Source organism: Toxorhynchites rutilus, chromosome 2 (assembly GCF_029784135.1).
Source record: "Toxorhynchites rutilus septentrionalis strain SRP chromosome 2, ASM2978413v1, whole genome shotgun sequence".
NCBI classification, from domain to species: Eukaryota; Metazoa; Arthropoda; class Insecta; order Diptera; family Culicidae; genus Toxorhynchites; species Toxorhynchites rutilus.
In genome coordinates, this window is record NC_073745.1 from 278,336,327 (window position 1) to 278,354,960 (window position 18,634).

General features: G+C 38.4%; 1 protein-coding gene and 1 non-coding gene across 4 annotated transcripts in view; both read left to right on the forward strand.

Moving 5' to 3' along the window:
- The window catches only part of LOC129768435 (uncharacterized), a 622,376-nt gene that overhangs the window by 233,312 nt on the left and 370,430 nt on the right, over positions 1–18,634 (forward strand). The gene's annotated exons all lie outside the window — the stretch shown is intronic.
- On the forward strand, positions 18,405–18,550 carry LOC129772170 (U4 spliceosomal RNA). Its single transcript, XR_008742578.1, has one exon. It is a non-coding gene; the product is annotated as a U4 spliceosomal RNA (small nuclear RNA).

Consider the following 18,634-nt stretch of genomic DNA (forward strand, 5'->3'; position numbering starts at 1 on the left):
TTTTCATGAATCAACTTTAATATTAGCAACTTTTATATCTCAAAACACCCCTCCTCCGATATGATTTTGTATATTTTTATTGGGGAGCCCTTCCAATTTAACAAAGTTTGACGTACAGTGGTGCCGTGGTAAACGTACCAAAATGAGTACATGAATTTTCGAAAATCCTAATTATTTAAAAAAATTAACATGAAAAATTAAATCTACATGTGATTCTACATGAAAAACTATATGTCACGTTTTATTGTAGGACTAACCGTTCTCAATGTATAACCATTTCTTTATAGTGAAAATAATGTTAGTGAAATTCTATACGATTTCGAAACCTTAATCGTAATATCCAGCAGTAATATGCATTTTATAGCATTTGACGAACATGACTTTAATTTAATAAATTGGTGGCTTTCCATTGAAGCCAATTAGCTAGTCATTTCTGAGAAAGATATTATTATTGCGAAAAAAAAGTATTTTGTTTTACATAGCATATCCAAAAATCAGAGATATGTTATTTTTCACTCTTGAAGTATGATTTAAAAAAAAATATTCTTAAAAACCTATGGGCCGATTCAGATTATCGATACATCAATTTGAAGCCAATGAGTTTGAAAACAAATATCATACTTGCGTTAAAATTGGATTCTAGTCGCACTGATGTGGTTTAGTCGCGTAGGAATATTGAATATGTGAAAATAACCAACCTCGGTTTGAAGGAAAAATATTTTAAAAAAATTAGCACCCTTGGTCCCGAGACAAGGTAAACTATAAAAATCAAAATTTTTCGGAAGTGTAGTATTTTTTTCAAAGAAGACTGGTTCATTGGCCTCAATTTGATATGTTTGATCATGTTGATCTCTAAATTTGTTCAGTAATTCGAAAGTTATGATATTTTGAAAAAAGGCATTTCTGGAAAAGGGGGAAAGCATTAATTTTTTGGACCACCCTAACATGGGCACTCTTATTAAAAAATAAAAAAAATATGGGTCTAAAATTTTGTGATATGTAACAAAACTATCACTTTTCACGAAAATTTAAATAACCACTATATCGATTCGGCATGCTGTATATTAGGGTGCCAATGAATGTATGGGAAAAAAGTCGACCTTAAAATTTCAAAAAGTTACCCCATTCAAAATGTTCATCACCTCGAAAAAACACGCTATGCAAAATTTCAGCAAAATCGGACTCAAGGAAAAGTGGCGCAGAGTTTGAGTTTGAGTTTTTTGAAAATCGAAAAATGACCCAAAGAAAAAGTACATAAAAATTGTATTTTTGAAAAAAATATTGTTCCAAATATCTTAAAATTACATGAAACGTCGAGATCTCTTGTCATCTCGAAAATCGAAAAATCAATCAGACGGAAAAACGATCAAGTGCCAAAAAATTATGTTTTGAAAAAAAAAATTGTTTTCGATATAACGGTAAATCTCGACATGCAAATGTAAGACATTTAGCATCGACGTTTGGATTTTTTTTTGAAAACCCTTGGTCATCAGGGTTACCATATCTACAGAATAAATTGTATTTATACAGATTTTTCAGACTTTTTGAAACCAAGAATCTGTAGATACAGATTACAGATTTTTTTTTTGGTGTTAATACAGATTTACAGATTTTTCAAAATAACGATATGGTACTATAGTACTGCTTTCTCATACTCAATCTAAGGCGAAAAGATGCAAAAGTCTGCGTCATCAGCTAGGTTTACAGTATATAAATTTCATTGTTTATTTTTTTCCTACATAGTGAATACTAATGTTTATGTGGTTGATGGTATCCATGTAAACATTAAACAATCATTCATTCGTCAAATTCATAATAACTATGCCAATAAATGATACTAAAGCTAAGATTATGCTTCAAGATTGAACTTATAAATATAACCCTTTGCGGTTGTATTAAATTACGACATGTGTGTCGTACTGGTCCCATTTCTTTACATGTTGTAAAACTTTGCGAGATTATGAAAGATGAATAAGATTCAATTAATTTTTTTGTAAACTTCTGATAAGTATTTACAATGTTTTTATTTTTATGTTTCAAAAATATTTGCAATTACTCTTCTTCATGTGATATCTTTCACAAAAATAATTATAACTACACAGTGCCACAATAGATGGAGTTTTCCATTGATCCTTTCCTTGTAGCGCGCTGGAAGCGCAGCTACTAGTTCCGTCACACGGGACTCAAAGTGAGTGGCTTAAACCACCTCGTAAGAGGGCCACTCACTCGCTGTCTGCCCGGCAAGAATTCCGACCTCAGGGCAGGTTCTTGAATCGATCCCGAAACCCACAAATAGCTGACTCCTTCTGACACCTACACCTCGCGTTCCCGTTTCTCTGCTCTGTCTCTAACAACACAAACGAGAGAAAGTCCGCGGATTCTACCGGGGGCACTGATACACGCCAAAGCGTCTTCCCCTGGGTCCTCTTGCTGACCAAACCTTCCCAAACGCTTCCGAGAACAAGAGCCGAGACTGGACTGAGGATCCAAAGCAGTCCACACTTGGAGTACAACCAAGAAACTCTACAAACAAAACGACGCGAAGCTCGAAAGGGTTTTCTCCAAACACAGTAATATTTCCACAACATATTTGCTAAAGTAAATAATGTTCTATTCAAATCCGCGAACTTCCCCCAGCCCACGGTTTGAAACTAGACATGTGCCATCCGCTCATGAGCTGTTCATTCGAATCGCTTCATCATAGTGAGCGGATTCGGATCGGCTCACAATCAAAACAACGCAGCTCATCAGCTCATTACGGAGCAGGAGAGCTGCTGAGCTGTTGAGCTGATGAGCAGATGAGCTGATGAGCTGATGAGCTGTTGAGCTGATGAGCTGCTGAGCTGCTGAGCTGATGAGCTGTTGAGCTGATGAGCAGCTGAGCTGATGAGCTGCTGAGCTGTTGAGTTGAAGAGCTGCATAGCTGTGGAGCGCAAAAGCTGCAGAGAGTGTGAATTGTGAGACGCGAAAGAATTTTTCGTCTCCCGCGCTTTATGATATGACGTCAGTTTGTTTTCGTGTGTCCCTCTTCGTTCTTTAGCTTTAGCAGAGATGCCAGATAGGAAAAAGGTTTTTGTTTTGAAGATATTCAATCGTTCGTTACTTCATTAAATTTTTCTTACCTCGCCGAACAAGATAATAAAATTATTATATGCTTGCAAATGAAATTACTATATTATATTGTTATTTAAACATGATTGTGGAAACACATAAATTTATTTCCGCGTGCTGAATCAAAAAAATTCAGAAAACCACCCGGCATAAATTCTGATGATTAATAATGGTCCTTTTTTACCTTTGTCATCCCGATGAATTATTTTTCATTGCGCCTATTAGTGGAATTTTTTTTATATCCTTGGATGCAAAAATAATATCTCGGTAGTTTTATCAAAAAACGTTATCTCGGCCAATTATTCTGAAGGCATTTTATTTGGCTACTGCTGGCTCTTCTGTTTTTTAAGTTCAGCATATTCTAAGCATCTTCTATGTTGGATTTCAGCATTCAATATTTGTTGTATATTATATTATCAGAATTAATGTTAGTTTTAGTTTGTGTACAATTACAAATTAAATTCGTTTATTTTTCTGCTTTCCGTCTATTCAGAAAATGCACACTATAAAATGTCCCATGGTAGTTATGCAATTGTGTGGTCAACTGCAAAATCAATTGAGCTGAAGAGCTGTTCCAAATGAGCAGCTCACTTGTATGAGCTGAACGGCTCTGAGCCGCTCACCATGATGAGCTGATTTGCCCATCTCTATTTGAAACAGAGTAAAGAAACAATTATCCGCTCTCATGAGTCAGGTTGAGTCAGCTTTCTCGCGAATTTCAGAATCGCCTCTCGAAACCTGACTCGGAATTCTCGCTTAGCCGCGCATAAGTTACCCAATTGCGAGGCACTTCGTCCACTCAACTTTGAAAGGTGTATGTGTGACGGAACATTAATCGCTGCGCTTGCGTCCAACTACACAACGCTTGTATACAATTTATGTATGCCGTTGTGCGCAAGGAATATTGGGAAGCAGTTCGTTTCATTTGTACTGCTATCCTAATATTGATTCATATACAACTTGTAGCATGACTGCTACATCCTCAAGCAGGAATGACAATTTTAGTTTATACTGAGTACCGTTGTCTATTATTCATAGAAGCAACGTGTTAGTTCGAAAATAAGTTCACGAGACATTAAAATTTGTTCAGAAAAAGTGTGAACTGGTATATTGTTGCTTAAATTATAATATTAGTAAACTTCTTCGCTGTGGTGGCTGATGGCAGACAAACGACTGTAATGAGAATACAGATTTCGATACAGATTTTCTGTGAAAAAACACAGATAAAAAGATTTTTTGAGACCAAAAACACAGATTTTATTATGGCAACCCTGCTGGTCATAACTGCTGTGACTCCATGGAGACGTGTTGTAGGCAGCCATGCGTCTTCATCGTTCCCATCTTTTTAACCCTTTGCGTTCGGAATTAATTTTCCTGGAAAGAGAGCATTTTATCTTTCTACGCTTATAATATTTAGTTTATACCGAGTACCGTTACCTATTGTTTCATAGAAACTCCGTATACATTCGTGAAATAGTTAAGACATTGAAATTCGTTTAGAAAAATGTAAACTATTTCTAAGTATTTAGCATGATTCCTTGCTGTGCTGGCTGGGAGCAGACAAACGACCGCAAAGGGTTAATTAAAACATCACCAGAACGGCTTCGAATACATTGATGTTTTTTATGTGTTATTTAAAACTTAATAATTTTTATTTGAAAATAAAAAAAAAACAGTAGTCTTCTCACTAAAAAATCAACATTTTTTTTGTTGATTTTTTAGTGAGAAGACTACTGTTTTTTTTTTATTTTCAAATAAAAATTATTAAGTTTTAAATAACACATAAAAAACATCAATGTATTGCGTTCTTTTCATAAAAAAAATGAAGTAGTTTCAAGAGTTTCTGTATTTTTTCAAAAATAAAATCAAAAGATATTTTAATTGCGGGGCAAATGACAAAAATCAATTCGGCAGTTGAGAAGTTGATTTATTTTATAAAAATCACAGTTTTCAAAAATCATGATTTACCTTGGAAACCTGATAAGAATCAGTGCGGGTCTGATTATTTCCAATAGAAACGATCTTACCAAATATATATTCGGAAACTCTGAGAGATTATAGAGAAAACGATTTTGGTTTGTCCAGTCGAAAATATGATCTTGGTTAGTCCACTTTTTTGAAAGCTCTAGTTCAGCCCACCTGTGTCAAATGAGGTTTCCAAACATGTACATAAAGTTGTCTTTTTTTTGATTTACAGGAGTTTCATAGAATGTTTTTACGGATTGACATGTATGAAAGGTTTATAAATTGTTGCTTATTTGAATAATTATTTCTCTCGGCCTCTTCCAGGCAGATACTCACAGAAAATCTGCCATCAGTATTTTCGATCGCACCACGTACCTCTCGTACGCCAGCATTTTCTTCCTTTGTCTTCTTCTCTATAAACTGCCTGTTACAAAATCAACCACTGAGGAAAACGCAATCAATGTTTTCTGACATATTTGTCAACTATTGTTTAATGAAATGTAACAAGATCCCCTCAATAGAATCAATCAAGCTTAATTCCGGGCTTAAAGTTCATGGTGGGACAGTTATGCGTAGAATATCAAAATGGGACAATTGCATGATGTTGTTTTTTGAAATACTGGGAACAAACAATGAGTTTTTTTTGTTTGTCCAGAAGATTATGGATAAAAACATCCACTTATGAAGAAAAGTGAAAATTATCAAAAAGTAACAAGTAACAGCTATGCGTAGAACGGCAGTATAAACCCTGAAACAAATGATGATTTAACGGGAATCCCTTCCATTTTGTGATACACCGTCACCGTCACCGTAAACCGTTAGATTTGTTTATTTTAACTTCGTCGTCAAAATGTAAACAAAACGACGCAATCAAATGAACGAACGAATATTTTTATGTGAATGGCAGTGGCTTCGAAGTGGGTTGTTACTTCTGAAAAAAGTTTATGTTATGAATGAAGAAACAACCAAATAATAGCTGTATTTGAAACAGAGACCTCGGGTAGAGAAAATATATGAAACAAAGAACACTACCCCTTTTTGGCTGATGCCATTCCACCGATCTCTTTTGTTATCCTGAAACAAAAACTAGATCAGCAATCCAATCGATTCACCGCGAAATTGGATCGTGATTCACGCAAATTCACCACCCGCGGCGTCCAAAAAAAAAAGAACTTCTGACCAGCACTAAGAATCTCAACAACCAACATTAATTAACATTTAAAATAACGCAACGTTTTCGACCAGGCGGTGTTTCCGCCATGGAGTGGCGCTTGAAATTAATTGAATTCTCAAAATATGTTTGTCATTCCACAACACTAGCGAGGTCCCCTCCCAATTAGAATATTCATGAATATGCAACAGCCCAGGCGGAATACCCACGCGACCCCACATCACATTGCGGAACCCGAGACCGCCTTTTGGGTTACGCTGTATGCATGTGTAGTGAAAAGGATCCGGCCATGGACGACAACGTACAACAACAACAAAAAAATCGCTTCCCTCGCGGTATTTTAGCGAATTTATTTTTCAATTTTTCCCGTTTGGAAAAGCGGAAGTTTAATCACAAATCCATAGCTGGACCGTGGTTGGTTGCCACACCAGCATATGTGTGCGGATCAGGAGGCTAGGTAACTGTGGCGACATTCCCAGTGGAGCCCTCAGAATCCATTCATGTGATTTTCCATGATGATACTTGGTAAAATGAACTAATTGGCAGGATGGGAGGGGCAGATATATGTCTGTCTGGGGATACGTGCCTGGGATGGGAACAGAAGTGGTATAATTTGAATCCCTCTATCTTACATGGGATTATTGTGGAAGGCTGGTGAGCAGGCGAAAATGGAAACGATTGGGCGAGACCTTCTCCGAAACGGTATTCAGATAGTGTGTGATTGAATTTAAATGAATATATTAACGAAAGTAAGGTCATATGACTTCATTAGCAGATATTCTAAGGATATTGAATTTTTAATTAAGTTGAGGAACGAAAAAGCTCATTGATTCAGAATCGTAGGCAGACTTTTTGATGGACTTCATATGTAGAATATTTGATTTTCAGTGTGGTTGATGAGGTCATTAATATCCATCTTATTGTTATTATTTACCTGTTCACTCAGTTTTGCATAAAATTACAAATTTCACTGAAGCATCGTCAATAGGAGTGATTAGGTTCTCTTACTGCAAATTCATGTCATGCTTAATATAACGCCACTTTCCCTCTCTGGCAGTAGTTGAAACTCTTTTGACAAAGTTCCGCCATCAAATATTCTCACCTGTTTAGTACCTTTCTCCCTTTTCATGCACATCATTTACCACATTGACGATTATGAATAAATTCCCACTCACTCAACCTTTCAATCCTTAACCGGCGGCTTCAGGGATCGTCGGCCGTTTCGTTGGAAAACAACACAAAACGAAAGGAACAAAAAACATCCCTCGAGGGCGCATACAGCCCGACAAGCACTGCACTCATCTGTTTCTAGGAGTACTTAAAACAAAAAGCGAGATTCTCGACAGGATCCGTTGGGGGTGGGGAAGGGTGCTCTCGGCACAATAGAATCCCGCGAAGCAGCAACGCAGAGGTGCGCAGAGTGTGCAAGGATCGAAGAAGATGCGCCCCAGCAGCCAAGAGAACAAGATGGCATTCTTCCTCAATATCGGTTCTCGAGCGAAATTGGGAGGCGAGCAAATTTGAATAATCGGGCTGAAGCTGCTTGAACTGCAGCACAAGTAATAACCGGAAAAGTAGTGGAATCAAGGGGGGGGGGGTGTTGGTGGAAATCATGAAACGCATCTCCGCTTTCGTTTGATTTTTTCGTCTGAAATGAAAATTTTATACTTCATTGAATTTTTATCGCTGACAATGAAAGAAGCTTTTTTTCCGGGGTTTCCCGCTATTGTTGTTGCGAAGAATGAGTAGTCTGCCGAAGATGTTGGTGCCTCCTTTCCGTGGCAGCGTAATGGCAAAATGAAAGCTTTCATAAGACGCCCTTTCACGATGGTAAAAAGGTTTTCTTTTTTTGCTGGTTGAACCTTTTCCCTCTTTGGGTTCCCTTGACCAGCGGAAACAAGTTAAAGAGCCCGTAGTGTTTTGATGTATTAATAAATAACAATCAGATGCGACCCTTGAGATTCGGAAGGTTCTCCAGAAGCTCGTAAATATTGCTTTAAATCAGTATTTTTTTCAAGTTTGCAGATAAATATATGTAATCTTGTGGAGGCGATCTGGTGTAGTGGTATCATCCATACCTCTCATGCAGAGATCACGAGTTCAATTCTCAGACCCGACATTCTTCCAAAAATGGAAGTAAAAGTGACGAACCAGCCGAAATGTGTTGAAAGTCACTACTATAATGGAGAAAAAAAAATGTAATCTGCCCAAACTACCGCAAAGGGGTCATTTGACCCATGCAAACATTCATATGATATCAGAAAGATTTGTATGTGTGATTGTGATACAAAACCATTGCATTACACATTTTTGCTCTTGCTTTATATACTTTGTTGTATTTCTGAATGAATAATGGATGATTTGAATTATTTGTATTGCTGACTATCCAAGCGAGCGAACAGTAACCATTCCACCAAGCTATTATACTATTTTGCGTGTCAAAAACTGTAATTTCATTATTTTTCTAATAATTGTTATCCTAAAAATGTTGAAATATACAAGAGAAATATAGTATGTCACGTTTCTCAAGAAAACCATACAAATCGAGTCATTGTTTACTAACAATTCATGAAGGGTCATGAGGGTGACCCGCTGTGGTAGGAATAGGTAGACATGAAACATCGGTAGGTTTAGTGTTAAACAAGAGTATATGATTATCGTTGTTCATTTGATGAGTACATACATCATTGGACTACTTGTAGTCACTTCTACCTTTATCTCGAAAGACATTACCTTTTCATCGAAAAACTAATTCCGCAAATTAAAAATATAATTTAACGAAGTGCTGGACAGCTAACCCCTTGTAAAATTTGCTGTGAATACAGAAGGTGGGGTAATGCATCCCAACTACACTCATTCCGCGTTTCTCTGACAACTGTTGCGACGTATTATAGAGTTTCGTTATGTAGTTAAAAGAAGTCTCATTGTTTCTTTGTTTTTTTTGTTGCCAATTCATGAGGCACATGTTGAAAATAAGAGTAAACCGTTTTTTTTTTCAAGATGAAGTAACAAATATACAGTCATTCCATGCCAAACGAATATAGTGGTTCTCAGATTTTCACATAAAGTGGTAGTTTTTTTTTATTGCAAAAAAAATTACACCTGTATTTTTTTAATTTTTTCATTGGAGTGCCCATTTACATTTCAGGGCGGTCTGAAAAATCATTTTTCCCCTCATTTAAAAAAAACAATTTTCAAAAATTCATAACTTTTGAACTACTGCACTGATTTACATTCTCAGTAAAATATAACACTTTCGAAGGAATTGGTTTTGGTTTTCGCAATATTTGATGGTATGTATTTGAATTGGAGAAATGTTTTTTCGTTTTTAAGTTATGATTTTTCGAAGTTAACATGTTTTCAGTTTTCGTTCAATATTTCTATGCGACTAGAACTCAGTTTTTACGCAAGTGTGGTTGTTCAAAATTCGACACGATTATTCGGGTTATGCTGAAATGGTCTAAAAGGGTCTAACAAGTTCGAATGAAAATTTTCAACTTTTTTATTGGCGCGCCAGTTCAATTTATAGCTATACTTAATCTACAAAGACATTCAAATCTATTGTTTCGATACACCGCGGTTAACAATTTCCAATGGATTCGATACAGCAACAAAGACGACGATGATGACACCTAACAATGCAGCGATGATGATGATGATGCTTGGTTGTGTTCTATTCGGTACTATTGTTTCGTCACTGTTGTTTCGTCGCTGTTGTTTCGACACTGTTGCTTTGATACTGTTGTTTCGGCACTGCTGTTTCGACAGTATTGTTTCGAGACTAATCTGCGTACGCTGATCGACACAAGGTAGAATAGCTCGTTACTGCCATCAACGATGGAAATTAATTTTCTCGAACATCCTCCGCCCATTGAAAGGTACAGCTTTCTAAACTTTGATCAGGATCGATTGGGAGGAAACACAATTTCGAAACTGCTCGCTTCATGATTCCATTTTGAGTTTTGATGTTAACGACACGAACGACTCCATCCTTACCAGCAAATGTTTCGGTGATTCGACCAAGCAGCCACTTCTGTACTGGCATGTTGTCCTTCTTCACTAGTACAAGCTGACCAATTTTTACAGCAACTTTCTTGTGCCACTTGAATCTTTCCTGTAGCGAAGATATATACTCTAGTTGAAACCGCGACCAAAAATGCTGAACGATGGCGGTGATGTGATCGACCCGTGACCTTGGATGGTTTTGACCTTTGACTTCGGGCCGAGCGACAGCAGTTAACGGTCTGAAAATCAAAAAATGACCCGGCGTTAGAGGTTCCAGGTCTTCGAGATCATCGGACAGTTGTGTTATAGGACGTGAATTGAGAACAGCTTCTATACGGGCCAGGACAGTCGACATCTCTTCGAAACTGAGTGCTGCTCCTCCGGTCTGCTTTACGAGAAGCGCCTTAGTCTGCCGAATATTAGCCTCCCATATACCGCCGAAGTGTGGTGCCTCTGGTGGATTGAATCGCCATTCTATGCTGTTACCTTGGAAGTGCTGAATCTCGTTTTGGTTTTCTTGACGATTAAAAAATTTCTCCCATTCTCGAAACAGATTTGCGGCCCCGACAAAATTTGTGCCGTTGTCCGTCCACACGGTTTTTGGCTTGCCTCGTCGACTGACAAACCGATCGAAAGCGGTCAAAAATGCTGCTGTAGACATCTCGCTAACAAGCTCGAGATGAATCGCTTTTGTGGCTAGACAAATAAATAATGCGATCCAAGCCTTGTGCTCCACAGTCGATCGTTTATTTCGCTGTTTCACGAAAACTGGCCCACAGAAATCGATGCCAATTTGAAGAAACGGGTACTCTCCTTCTAAGCGGCAAGCTGGCAGGTCACCCATGTATTGGCTAATCAGTTTAGGTGCACTACGAAAACAGATGATACAATCTCGAATTTCTTTTTTGACGGTGCTTCTCCCACGGATAATCCAGAATTCTCTTCGAATGGCACACAGAGTCGTGTGTACACCAGCGTGTAAATTGATCTTATGCACAGCGCGAATAACGGCAGTAGTAAGCGGGTGTCTCGCGGGCAGGATCATCTGGTGCTTTGTGTCGAATGAGCAACATGATTTTGATAGACGACCTCCAACCCTGATGACGCCTCTGTTGTCTACAAATGGGGAAAGCGTCTGCAGTGATTGATTCCTTTTCGTTACATGATCCTTTAATTCTTTGAAAACCTCCGGAAAACATTCTCGTTGGGCGAGACGCACGAGTACCAGCTTGGCTTGACGAATTTCTTCAGCCGAAAATATTCCATTTCGTCGAAATTCTGCATTATAATTCTGGAACATACGCTTAATGCGTGCTACAACTCGGACCATGATGTAGTACTCGCTGCAGTCGTCGAACAGCCGGAATCTTTCCACCACCACAGGCATGGCGGTAATAGCCATCAACTCTGGGACAAACTCCTCGGGAATTAATTTTACGCCTTCTGACCAGGTGTCCTCCGGTTTTTTGAGGAATGATGGTCCACGCCACCATAAATCGACTCCTTCCAGCTCATATGGCATGACCCCACACGACACCAGGTCAGCAGGGTTATCTTGGGTGCTAACATGTGACCAACAGGCAGGATCGGTGGCATTACGAATTTTGGAAACACGATTCGAAACAAAAATCTCAAGTTAACTGGGACACGTATTGATCCAGCTCAAAACAATAGTGGAATCCGACCACAGCCTAATTTGATCGAATTTGATTGGTAACGATGATTTAACTTGTTCCACTAGTTGGGCGAGCATAAGTGCGCCACATAATTCCAAGCGCGGTATAGTGGTTCTATTATTTTTGGAAGGTGCAACACGTGATTTCGAACACAGCAATTGTATAAAGATTTCACCTTCCTCGTTTCTTGGCCTAACATATAGGCAGGCCCCATAGCCTTTCTGCGATGCATCACAGAATCCTATCAACTGGATCCAGTTTGTTTTAGCCAACGGAAGTACGCAGCGATCGATACGGATACAATTCATTTGTTCAAGCTGATGTCGATACTCGTTCCACGAATCTGCCAATTCAGGCTCCAGCTCATCGTCCCATTTGTGTTCCATTTTCCAAATGGTCTGCATGAATAATTTTCCCGTCATTACAACTGGACCAGCGAGTCCAAGGGGGTCAAAAAGCCTTGAAAGGTCGGATAAAACCTTTCGCTTGGTCGGAACTCCATCACTAAAGGCTTTCGGCGATACTGCAAAGGAGAAAACGTCTTGGTTGGGAAGCCATGTTATCCCAAGGGTTTTGGTTCGACCTTCTTCGCTGAATAGAACTTTTTGTTCTAATTTGACTGTGGGAAGACCAGCCAACACATTCACTCGATTCGAGCACCATTTATGTAAATCAAAACCAGCCTTTCCAAGCATTCCAATTAGTTGTTCTCTCAGTTCAAGCACCTCTTGTTCTGTTTCGGCTCCAAGCAATGCGTCATCAACATAGAACCAACCTTTCCCGAATTTAGCAGCTAGAGGGAAATTCTCGCTTTCGTTTTCCACAAATTTGGAAAAGTGTACGTGTAGCCAAAAATGGAGCGCAAGCAGTTCCATAAGTTACAGTATTAAGCTGGTAAATACCAATTTCCTCGTCAATGGCACTCCTCCAGAGAATTTGTTGGTATTGACGATCATCTTCACGAACAATAATTTGACGGAACATTTTCGAAACATCACACGTAAGTGCCACTTTGTAGGTTCGAAACGAGAGCAGAGTGTCAATCAAACGCGGTTGTAGAGTTGGGCCTACCATAAGCTGACCATTCAGCGAATGTCCATTACTCGTTTTCGCAGAGGCATCGAAAACTATCCTTACTTTCGTTGTACTGCTTTCCGGCCGAACGACAGCATGATGGGGCATAAAATAGCAAGCTTCTGGTACTGAATCTGCTGGATTGTAGGTGCCAACACGTTTCATATGGCCCATGTCCATGTACTCCTGCATAAATTCTTTATAATCGTTGTACAATTGTTGATCTTTGACGAGACGAGCTTCGAGCCTTAGAAATCTACGATGTGCGATATGACTGGAATCTCCCAATTCTACGTCTGGATTTTTAAACGGCAATGACACGATGTAACGACCATGTTTGTCGCAGCGATGAGTGGACACGGAATGATCTTCAGCGGCTAACTCTTCAGACGACCAAACTTGTTCAGAACTGTAATTTTCAAGATGCCAAAATTTCGAAAGCTGTTCGTCGAGTTGTTCATTCGTCACTGGTAATGCCTGCAACACTGGATAGCTGCCGCGTTGAGATACTTGGCCGCCGGCCACCCATCCAAAGACAGTTTGTCTCAAAGTAGGCAGCCCATCTCCAATTTTGTATATTTTGCTTAGAACCATCTTGTCCCACTCAAGTATGCCAAAAAGAATGTCTATTTTAGCAGGTTGATTGAACTGTGGGCAAAATCTATCCACTCCGGAATGTTCCAATTTGCGATGTCGAACATCTGTAGTGGTAGCTTACTGGTTATGTTGGGGGTCACTAAAAATTCAGCAAAGGATTTGAAGTATGACGACTTCGATTTGACTTGAGCTACAGTAGCTTCCAGAATTTTCTTTCCTGTTTCACCAAATCCAATAACTGATACGTTGGACGAGAATGTTTTTAGTCGCAATCTACGTGCACAAGAAGTTGTCATGAAGGTTGACATAGCACAGGAATCTAGAACCGCTCGACATTTCTGAAGTTCACCGTTGGATCCACGAATGTACACAACTGCAGTATGTAACAAGGCTTGATTAGTAACAGACATCAGTTGTACTCGTTTTGATTTTTGGGTAGTAAAACTTTCGTTCGGCAGCTGTAGCCGCTCTGGCTCGTTCGCTTCCATCGAGACTGGAACTTGAGAGATATTCGATACTACTGGTTTTGTTATCGCACACAATTCGACACGGCTTGGACCTGGCATTGATTCGTTACATTGTTTTGGAACAAACACTCGAGCACTGGAGCTTGTTGACGGACCACTGATTGGTTTGGGGTCGAAATGTAGCAACGTATTGTGTCGTTGGTTGCACTGTTTACACGAACCACTAGTGCAATTCACAACCAGGTGACGATTACTGAAGCAATTCACGCACAGTTTGAGCTCCTTCACTCGATTGAACCGCTGAGCTGATGACTTGGCTAAGAAATCCCGACACTCATTGATATAGTGATTTCCCGAACAGTGGAAGCAGCTAAAACGTTTTTTGTTCTCAGCTTCACGACTGGAGCTGACAAGTACCCTTTGTGTTGCTTTACTCGGTACTACTTTATGACCACCACGAGAAAATGATTTGTGATCTTGTTCCAAATTTTCCAGGATTCGACAACGGTTCCTGCTGCCATTTCCTGCCACTTCACGAGACTGGTTCCGACCAAATGAGATTCGAAAGCCTTGTGTGTTTCTTTGTCCAAGCGAGAAGCAACCACGTGGGTCATCATTGCTTCGGAGAGAGGTTCGAGTGTCAGTTTCAACGATGCCAGAGCACGAAGATTTCTTTGCACGATATTCACAACCTCCTGAAGGGCGTGCGATGATTCATTAACAATAGGATTCAGCTGAAATATTTCCGCAAGATGTCGATCCACCAACCAGCGACGATTTTCATATCGTGATTCCAGCGCCCTCCACAAGGATGAAAAGGATTCTTCGGGGGTTTCTATAAATGCAGCTTCACCAAATAAACACGAACGAAGATAGTGCAGCCGTTGTTGCTCATTTAAGGATTCATTGCGACGAGTTAGGTTGTTAAATTGACCTCTGAAATACAACCATTCTTCATACTGGCCAGAAAAACGTGGCAACTGAATATCGGGAAGATTAATTTGAGAACCATGACACGGAGTGATTTGAGCGTTGCTTGTATCGAGTGTGGATTTTGGCTCCGATTGATTCGACAAGGAATTAGTTTTTCGTTTAATCTCGCACATAATTTCCTCCAAGAGGTCTTGGAACTCTTCTCCTGCCGTTTCAACAGCGGCAACTTCATCCTCTTTCACGAGACCAAAAAGCTTGTCTTGCATTTCGAAATACGATTCTCGCAGCTCATTTAGACCCTCTTTACGAATTTCAAGAAGTAGAACATCATCCTCTTCGTCTCCTTTAACGGTGTTCACGAAGGACAAAATCTTTGTCGCACGCTGTTTAAGTGTCTTGAGCGTTCGATAGAGAGATACAGTAGAGGTTTTTATTTTGGGAACCATTGTGGGTTGATGTACGATGAACTTTTGTGTTCTCGAACGGCGGCGACACAATAGAGAATAACGCTTGGTAAAAGATGCAATGGCTCTCACGAATTCACTTTCTGTTCTTAACAGTTTTTTGTTATCACAATCGATTGTCTTTAAACTGTCAGTTTAATTAGTCCGAACACGATAGTACTTGCGCTCGACCGCACTTGCGCTGATTAATATCCGTAAAATACCGAAACTGTATAGTCACACTTTTACTACCGACTGTCAGGATTGAATTTCAAATATGTTGCCACAGCTCACTACCGCTAATTATACCGATTTCGACTACTTCGTACGAGATTCGAAAAAATCCGGTTCGAAGGACCTTTTGGTGTTCAAAATTCGACACGATTTTTCGGGTTATGCTGAAATGGTCTAAAAGGGTCTAACAAGTTCGAATGAAATTTTTCAACTAACTTTTTTATTGGCGCGCCAGTTCAATTCATAGCTATACTTAATCTACAAAGACATTCAAATCTATTGTTTCGATACACCGCGGTTTACAATTTCCAATGGATTCGATACAGCAACAAAGACGACGATGATGACACCTAACAATGCAGCGATGATGATGATGATGCTTGGTTGTGTTCTATTCGGTACTATTGTTTCGTCACTGTTGTTTCGTCGCTGTTGTTTCGACACTGTTGCTTTGATACTGTTGTTTCGGCACTGCTGTTTCTACAGTATTGTTTCGAGACTAATCTGCGTACGCTGATCGACACAAGGTAGAGTAGCTCGTTACTGCCATCAACGATGGAAATTAATTTTCTCGAACAGTGGTATTGGCTTGAAATTGATAAATTGACCATCTGAATTTGCCCAGTTACTTTATGGATTTTGGATATGTTATGTAAAAAAAAACTGAGCTTCAGGGTTACCATATCTACAGAATAATCTGTATTTACAGATTTACAGATTTTTCAAAATAACGATCTAATATTAGTAATGGCTTGACCTCAATAATATTTTTTCCCATCTCACTAATTTTATTCGTATAACATTCGACTCAGTTTGTATGAGAGTCATTTTGGCATTTATATGTAACGTGAAGAACTGCTTTCTCATCTCTAATCAGGCGAAAGATGCAGAAGTCTGTGTCGTCGGCTAGCTTTACAATAGTGAATAATACTTTTTATCTTTTTCATACTAAATCATAGTGAATGCGTATTTCTACGTGGATACCATCGAAACCGTCAAATTCATAATAATTATGCCAGTCAATGATACTAAAGCTAAAATAATACTTCAAAATGGAACTTAAAAGGGCTGGGTAAGGAAGTAAAAAGTGTACCAAAACCAAATCACCAGCTCTATGAAAAATATTGTATAGGGTACCAAATAAGAAATTTATACAGGACGGACTCTATTATATGAAGTATCCGATTTTGTTCCTCTGTATATAATCGAACCCTGTATATAATCGAGTCAAGAAAAATATTTTTGTAATTTGTTTTTTTATGCATATATTTTTCGTTGATGAACATCTTTCTCACATGATTTTCTCATAGAAAATCTTATTTGACGAAACAAAAATCATTCTTCACATATGGTCGAATTTCAACAATGATAGAGTTATTGAAATTCCTTATTAATCTGGGAACTTTATGCATTAAACTGACTCTACTTCAAAAAGTGCGCCACGTAGGACGATTCTGTTGCTTCCATTAGAAACGTGAAAAATATATTATAGAATATAGTTGTGAAACATCTAAATTAGTGAATTTAAATACAATCTTGGAAGTGAAAAACTCAAAAAAATTGTGCTTAATTTTTTCTTGAAACAAGTCATATTTGATATATATCAAACTGTATATAATCGAGTCCAAAATTGTATATAATCGAATCATGTATAATAGAGTCTGTATATAATCGCGTCCGACCTGTAGAATACTCTCCATAGAGCTGGTGCTTTGGTTTGGGACTTTGTACTTCCTTACCCAACCAGGCCCTTTAATACAAATTTCGATGCCGATTTTTTGAGAAAAAACTAAGGTAAAAAGATTTTTTGAGACCAAAAACACAGATTTTATTATGGCTCAGCTTTGCTCAGCTTTGAAGAAAAATACAAAAAATATACCGCTCTTGGTTCCGAGACTATCAAAATTATGAAAAAGATGGCAATCGAAAATTACGAGAACAAAATCCAGTTTCTTCCCAAGTGTTATATTTTTTCAAAGAAGACAAGCTCATTATCTTTAATTCAATATGTAGATTGTCTGAATCGGTTCAGTGGTTTAATAGTTTAATAGTTAAAATGGAAACCTTTGGAATCCTTTTAATTTAAACAACGAAAAGAATAGACATCGACAGAAAAACAAATAACAAGTGCATATGAGGGGCAGGGATGCCAGGTGATTTTTTTCAAATGTCTTCACATGGTACGTAAAAATGTCTTCAAATGTCTTCAAATGTCTTCACATGGAACGAAAAAATGTCTTCACAGTCATATCGAAAACACTAAAATTCATAGCTTACATTTGGACAATGTTTGATAGCTTATTCAATGTATATATTAATTGGCATTGTTATATAGCACATTTCACTGAACTTGCCTTGAGATTTTGAAGTTTATTTCAATAAATGTGAACAAAGAATATATTTCACAACCGAAAACTTATTTTCACGAGCTTACAAATGATAATTATCCTGATATACCGTTGATTGAGTGAATATCGCCTCGGTTTTTTTTCACAAAAACGGAACTGTGATAACTAATCGGAATACCTTCGATTTGTGAAGTGGTCGTTTGAAAGATCTAGGTTAATCTATTGTATAATATAGGTCCAAGTTAATAAAAATACAATATCACAATCATTCATGTCTTCCAGAGACATTAAAGGTCCCACGTTGTTGAATTCATTCTATATACTTGTGGATTTTCTGCTTGGAAAAGTTTAAAAAAAAGCGAGTGAATGACCCCGAGACTCGCTTTACGCAGTGGCGATATCATAACCATTGAGGTTTATTCGAGGTGTGATTATTGCTAGTTGAACACTAAAAAACCCGAGGCAAAAGTCTCTGTTGATTACTAAGAACAAAAGTAAACAAGTGATATTGATAAAAAAGCGATCGAATGACACTGATAGAAAAGCCCTACTTCTTTTGCCGATCTTTCCGGCCAATAGTTAGAAATTTATTAAAATAATATCTCTCAAA